The sequence below is a fragment of the Astatotilapia calliptera genome, chromosome 6 (genome assembly GCF_964374335.1).
Source record: "Astatotilapia calliptera chromosome 6, fAstCal68.1, whole genome shotgun sequence".
Classification (NCBI taxonomy): domain Eukaryota; kingdom Metazoa; phylum Chordata; class Actinopteri; order Cichliformes; family Cichlidae; genus Astatotilapia; species Astatotilapia calliptera.
This window is the reverse complement of record NC_137427.1, coordinates 33867879-33875093: the sequence shown is the minus strand read 5'-3', so window position 1 is coordinate 33875093 and position 7215 is coordinate 33867879.

The following is a 7215-nucleotide window of genomic DNA, read 5'->3' as shown; positions in this document are numbered from 1 at the left end:
TTTACACAACCTGTCATCCACCCATTCACACACACATTCACACACTGAAGACAGAAGAGAAGGAGAGAGACCCTCAAATATGTCAAGGCCTGGCAGAGCATCACAAGGTAGGAAACACAGCATGTGATGATGTTTGATTGATTGATTTTTATTTAAGTATATATAAAAAACAATCACATTTAAAATTATGTTCGTTTGGCCAGTTGCATCTGAACCTCTGAAAACCTGGTTTCAAAAAGCAGATGTAATTCCTAAACTCTTAAAGCAATACTTTTGTTAGACCCTTGAATTAATGCTGAACATCTGCAATCTGCAATTGATTGTTTCATTTAAAATCCACTGTGGTGATGTGTAGATTCAACACTGCAAAAATTGTGTATTTGTCAAAAATCCTCATAGAGCTAAATTTACACTAAGCTCATTTTATAGTTCCATGGTTTTGCATTGTTTGCTTAAGTGCATATCATGCTAAAACGCTAAAGTACAGGAAGTGCCCCGCAACAAAAGTCAGTCAATCAGGAAACTGCAAAAGGCAATCACATATGGACTTTTTATTTTAAAAAATACCTGGACTTAAACTTCAATAACTTAACTTTGGGATTTGGCAAACAAACAAACAAACAAACAAACAAACCTGCCAGATTATCTGAAATTGGCAAAAAGCATGTTTAAGTCAATGACATTTCTATTTTTTAATCACACATAAAGCATATGTCATTTTTATGTGCAGTTTTTTCATTACCTTTAATTTAGATGTAATTTTTTGGGAAGGTGTAGTTTATTTTACTTTGCTGTAAAATTTCCAATTTTTCATTATTTGTGTCTTTTTTTAAAACATCAGACGGAAACATGAAATTCTAAGCAGCTGCTCATGTATGTAACATACACACACACAAATATTCCGAAATCTAGACTTGTGTGAAACGATCAGACATGCAATGGCAGCAGGCAGCCATATGATGGCAGCTTTTATTCAGCAGACAGCGGTATTGTTTATGATCAGCTCTGGTAGTTATAACACACACACACACGCACATTAAATCAAGCCCTGTCAACAGGGTGCCAGCAATGTCTGCGATTGTGCACACAAATTGTGTTTGCTCCATGTGTGTGTTATTTGTGCTTGTGCGTTGTTTCTGTGCGGATGACAGAAGGGCCAGTCTCTTTGATAATATTCACCACCTACTTCACACTTCGCCTGCCTTCACCCCCATTCTTGATTAAAGAAGAAGACAAGCCTGTCGCACGTGTCCACTGAATATCCACACACGCAGGCTCTTACCCATGCACACGCACTTGACATGCACACTTGGGGGGAAGCGGGGGAGACAGATTGAGCTGTAGCTGATGTGAGAGCTCCACCAGGAATGCTTGGACTCGCATAAAGACGAAGCGAGAGGCATTAGAGGAGCTTGTCAAGCTCTTGCAGGAGCAATGAGGAGCGATGGAAGGAGGAGGGATATGTTGGTGGTAGTGGGAAGGGGAGGGGTGGGTGGGGGCTGGTTCCCATAGAAACTGTGCAGTCAGCACATCTGTACGTGTTGTGTGCTGTCCTCTCTCATTGGCATCCCGCGGCCTCTCGCCAACACAGCTGGACATGACAGCGCGCGCTCGCATGTAGAAGACACGCAAACACACGCAAACACACACATGCAGTCATGTACGACTGCTTGCCCTGACCTGATTGCCATAGCGACAGAGACCTCAGCCTGTGTGAGATGTTATCTTGGTAGCCCATGTGAAACAGTTCATATTTGTTTGAGTGTGAAACAGAGAGGGAGTGTGAGAAAGATAGACACCAGACACACAAGTTGCTACAGGCATGGTGGGGTGGGGGGTGGTGTGGGAGCATGTCTTGCTCCCTCCGTTTCTTCACCAGCTTTTATCCTTCTTTTCTCTCCCTTTGCTCCCATCTCCCTCTGTCTCTCTCCCTCTGTCTCTCTCTCCCCGGAAGCATGAGGAGAATCAATATGTTTTCAATTTGCAGCAGAGCCTTCGTCCTCTGCATTCTAATCAGCCTCCGCTGGCCCTTTAACTTCCAGAGAGAGACAGAGGAAGAAGCAGAGAGAGGAAGAAGAAGAAGAAGCGGGTAAACGTGGACTTCAGCTAAAGATTTCTATATGCAGCTACGAAAAATCTGCGAAACATGTCTTTGCAGTTTCATTGCAGACCACACGAGGTGGACAAATCCAGGCTGTCTAAGGTGTGATTTCTCACTCTTGTCTTTCATCTCCCCTTAAACCTCTACAAATCCACTCAGCATTGTGGAATAATGAGGAACAATGTAACATTTACAACTTTATTCAGCATCGACCCAAAGTTGGTCAGTCAGTCAGTTAAACTGATATCAGTCATGTTGCTCAACCTTCATCACTGGCTGTCTTTGCATCTTTCTACTTAATGCAACTGCTGACATACCGGTAAGAATATCAATCCATCCATTTTCTTCAGCTGTTCCAATTAAGGGTCTCGTTTGCACCCATTGTGCATCGAAATAAAGAGGAAATCTATCAACAAAGGCCAAAACTCAAACCTCCATCCTTATAGCCATCCATCTTCTTATCCAGTTCAGGGTGGCTGGAACCTATTACAGCTGCCATAGGGTGAGAGGTGGGTACACCCTGGACAGGTCGCTAGTCTGTTGCAGGACTAACGCACAAAGACCTTCAACCATCTATGACCAATTTAGAATCAACAGTTAACCTAACCCCATTAATTGCATATCTTTGGACTGTGGGAGGAAGTCAGAGTACTCAGAGAGAGAACCCAGGAGACACAGGGAGAACATGCAAACTCCATACAGAAGGGCCAGATGGTGGAGTCAAACCCCAGGATCTTCTTCCTATGGGGTGACACAAAAATATGGCAATAATAAACTGTGTATTTTGATTTACACCATGTCTCGTCCATCATTTGTAATGGTTTGCATTCAGGCGCTCGCTACAGAAACAACACCACACATCTGAGATGTATTTGTCCCCACTGTATTTATTCCCGTCTTGTGTTGCATGTTTGCACTTGATGTAAAGACAAAGCCGGCCAAAAACTGCGAATCATGGAAATGTAGTGTTTCCTAAACACTTCACAGTTGCACGTTGCTAATGATTGCCAGATACATATACCTCCATTAATAAGGAATTTTTAGCCTTGTGATTCTTTGATGTTTGTACTCGGTGCACATCTTAGTACTTTTGCTTAAGCCGTGTCTTAGATATTTTTCTAGCAAAGCTGCTGATTATTTGTGCTGATAAATCAGCGGGGACAGCTTTGTACCCAGCCAAGCTTTGGATGCGCTCCAGCTGCTAGTCACCTAACATTGTTCATGCAGAAAATGAATTGAAAATGAATTTCATGGAACCGAGGGAGCCCAAAATAACCCGCTATGCAACTTTAAAGGACAGGCTGTTTTCTTTCTTTCTTTTTAAATGCTCGCATTCCTGCACAATAACTGTGATTAAAGCGAAGGATGAACAGGTGACAGCGGATGAGGCACCGTAATCTCCGTGTAGGCTCGTGTTCTTGGACGAGCGTGCTGTTTTGTCAGTATCATCCACACTCTCGAGGACTCGCCAACACGCCACCACACCGCAAAAACAAACACACTCCAACAGGAAATCAGAAGTAAGAGTGGAAAATTAAGAAAGAGAAAGAGGGGCCAAAATGCTCTCTTTCTGTTCTCCTCTGCACCGTTAATGATGACTTCTGCAGAGAGAGAGCCACCCTGGGACCTTCCTCCTTCACCCAGGAGATGAGAGGAGAGAGAAGTTTCACCTCACTAACAGCAGGGTCTGCCGAGACAATACCTCAGAGGACTGAAGATCCACAGCAATTAGCCCGTCTCTCCCTTTTTTCCCTTCATCACGCCCATCCCTGCACTTATCTGATTATTCAAAAAGCACTCGTGGCTTAAGGATGGATGGCATACATGTTCTCCGGTGATTAGCTTTTTGACCCACAGCCCCGACTGCGGATGCGAGGCTTTTTATAGGTTATGAGTCACCCATCATCTGTAAAAATGTTGATTGCATAATTCAGCACTCCAGTTAAATTGCTAATTCATGCATGAAGATTTCAGGCACAAATAAACATGCGTGCAGTTTGTACACTGAGGGGAGAAAAAAAGTGTCTTCTCACGATTCCTTTATTTTTACTTCTGAGGACTGAGATCCCAGTTCATGAGAGCAAACCTGTGTTTGTATTTAACACCAACTCTCATATCCCTGCAGTTAGAAAACACTGATGAGATTAAAATATTAAATTCAGGCAAACTTTGGGGATCTGCAGCAGATTCCACACAGTTTTCGACCCATTTTAATTCAGCGTGCAGGACTTCCTGTGATCTTAATGATGGTTTAATGTGTGAATGTCTGAAAATGAAACAGAGTATGGTTTATTTAAATGATTGGACTCTGGATGTTTCCCCTGTAAATGATAACAATGATAATAATGTTATGCCCTTTTTACTCCCCAAAACACGAAGAAGAGGTCAAAAAGAAGAACAGATGGACAAACAGATGTGGATAAGAAACTTTCCTCTGCCTTTCTTTTTTCTTTGTCGCTGCTGCATGAAGCTCCTTACATCGGCTCTGGGGAGAAGTTCACCCAGGTTTTGTGTCATTTTATTTCCTTTCTCCTCTCTTCTTCGCTCTCTTCCTCCCTCCACATTGCTAATTCACCAGCCCACCGCCTCCCTCTGTCTGCCTGTGACTTTGCTCGTGGCGCTGGAACAGAGCAGAGGAGGAACTTTCAAAGTAGGCCAGGTTGCAGCAGGTAACGCAGAGTCATTCATGCAAACTGGAAGCTTGTGATGAGAACGAGAGGAACAGGACACCCTGGATCAGCCTTGGGCAACGAGAGGCAGAAGGGAAAGAGGTGAAGGGCAGGGGGAAAGAAAAGCAGGAGATGGGATAGTGGAAATCTTTGGGGACGTGGCCAAAAAGAAATGTATAAAATGTGTGTTAAAAAGGAGAAAAAAGTGCAATGAGAGATGGAAAGATAGGAAAGAAGGTGGCTGCATTAGTCTCAATTTGGTGTTTACAAATAAGGCACATGGATGCACATTTTTGAAAAATACTTGTGCAGAAATGAGTTTATTTCATAAAAATTTTGGGAGGTTTTATGAGAAAATGTGAAAAATGGATTTCAATATTTTAAATACAGATGTTTTAAAGACTGAATTTCTTTTCATTTAAGCAAATTCATCAAAAACTCAGAGATGTGCAAAATTCTCTTTGATTTTGTTTTGTTTCCAAGGAGACACTTTTCTAACGTGGTCTTTGGCACTCCAGGCTTTCTGAAGATTGTTCACAGGGTTTATTTGGACATTGATTGCTTTTTCACATTTGTTTACACATGACCAACTTGAAATTGTAGCTTTAGGAACTTTATTGCTAGAAAAATATTGCAAAAAAGAATCACTCTTTCCCATTTCTCCAGGTGAATCTATGAAAAATGCTAAAGGTAACAGTTTGACAGACATACAACGGTATTTTCACACTACACTGTGAAAAAGAAAGAGCTGTCAGTCAAAACCTGCCACATTTCAGCACGTTATGTGGTGAGTCCTTAAAAATATTTGAGAAAACTCCAAGTTGAGGACAAGAGAAGTGGCCGGTCAAAAAAAAGTATTTACAGCAGAGAGCAAACTGACTGGCAAACATGTCCAGATGTACTCTGCGCCTCGCCCTATGGCATCTAGGATAGGCTCCAGATAAGTGGAAGAGAATGGATGGATGGATTGAGTACAGTATCTGAAAGTCATTTTTGTAAGAAAAAGGAAAAATCTAGCAAAGACCTAAAACAGCACCTGAGATGTGCATCTACTGTTCACTGAAGCCTCGTCAGAAACAGGCTCAGTGGAAGGGAAGCTGTGAAGAAGCGCTTTCTAAGAAACCTGGAGAAAATTACACCAAAACCTGGACTGAAAATCAGTGGCAGCAAGTCTCATGGAGTGATGAATCCAAATTTGAAATTTTTGGTTTATCTGTCAATATGTACAGAGCAGGTCAGGAGAGAGGTACAGCGGTGCATCTGCATCCATCTATAAAACATGATGGAGTCTCTGTCATGGTTTGTCAGAGATGATTATAAACACAGAAATGTATCGTCTAATTTGATCCACTATGCAAAGGAGAGTGTAGATTGGCACTGGCTTCACTGTTCAGCATGACAATGATCCCAAACACACTGCTGATATAGTATCTTGATAGAGATGCAACAACAGGCAGCCAACATCCAAAGAAAAGCTTTAAATGTCTTTCAAGAAGCCTGGACAACTATTCCTGAAGACTACCCAACGAAATGAGAAGATAGCTTTTGCCAAAGAGAATTCAGGCTGCATTGGAGAATAAAAACATTGACTTTGAAGCTTTACTGCATTTTCATTTATGTATGCAGATCTCCGTAAAGGGGAACTCCAGGCCTCAAGGCCGGTGTCCTGTAGGTTTTAGATATCACTCTGGATCAGCACACCTGAATCAAGTGATTTGTTCATTACCAGGCTTCTGGAGAACTTCAAGACATGCTGGGGACTTAATTTAGCCATTTAAATCAGCTGCGTTGGATCAAGGACACATCTAAAACCTGCAGGACACCGGCCCTTGAGGCCTGGAGTTCCCCCACCCCTAAAAAGTATAAGTGTACCTATTTCCTATTTTCCAAGCAAAGTATAAAGAAATTTAAAGAATAAAAAAATTCTTAATTGTTTTTCTAATTCAGGATTGCAGGGCTGAGCCCTATACTAAGCATTATAAGGCAAAAGGCAGAGTGCAGACCAGATAGGTCAACAGTTCAGACTGACACATTCACACCCACAGCCAGTTTAGAATAATCATTGTGATTTACGTGCACGTCTGTGGGAGGAATCCATGCACAGAGGCACAAAGAACATGCAAACCCCACACAGAAAGGCCCCAGCCCACTGGTGGATGTGAATCCAGGACCTTCTTGTATTGAAGGCAGCAACTTCAAATACCACACTCCTACTCCTCCCCCTTTGTGAGTGTGGACGCTTCATCTCTTTGCTCTCTAAATGCTTTGCTTCTTTTATTGATTTTTACCGATTTTTATGCTAATTTTTTCCCTTTTTTCCCATATGAGCTTACCTGCGATAGCTTCTGGACACTTATAGATCATTAGGACTAAAGTGTTCTTAACAGAAACAGCAACATTTTTATAGTTACCTTATCCTCAGCGCTCCGTGTGTCTGTGGCCTAG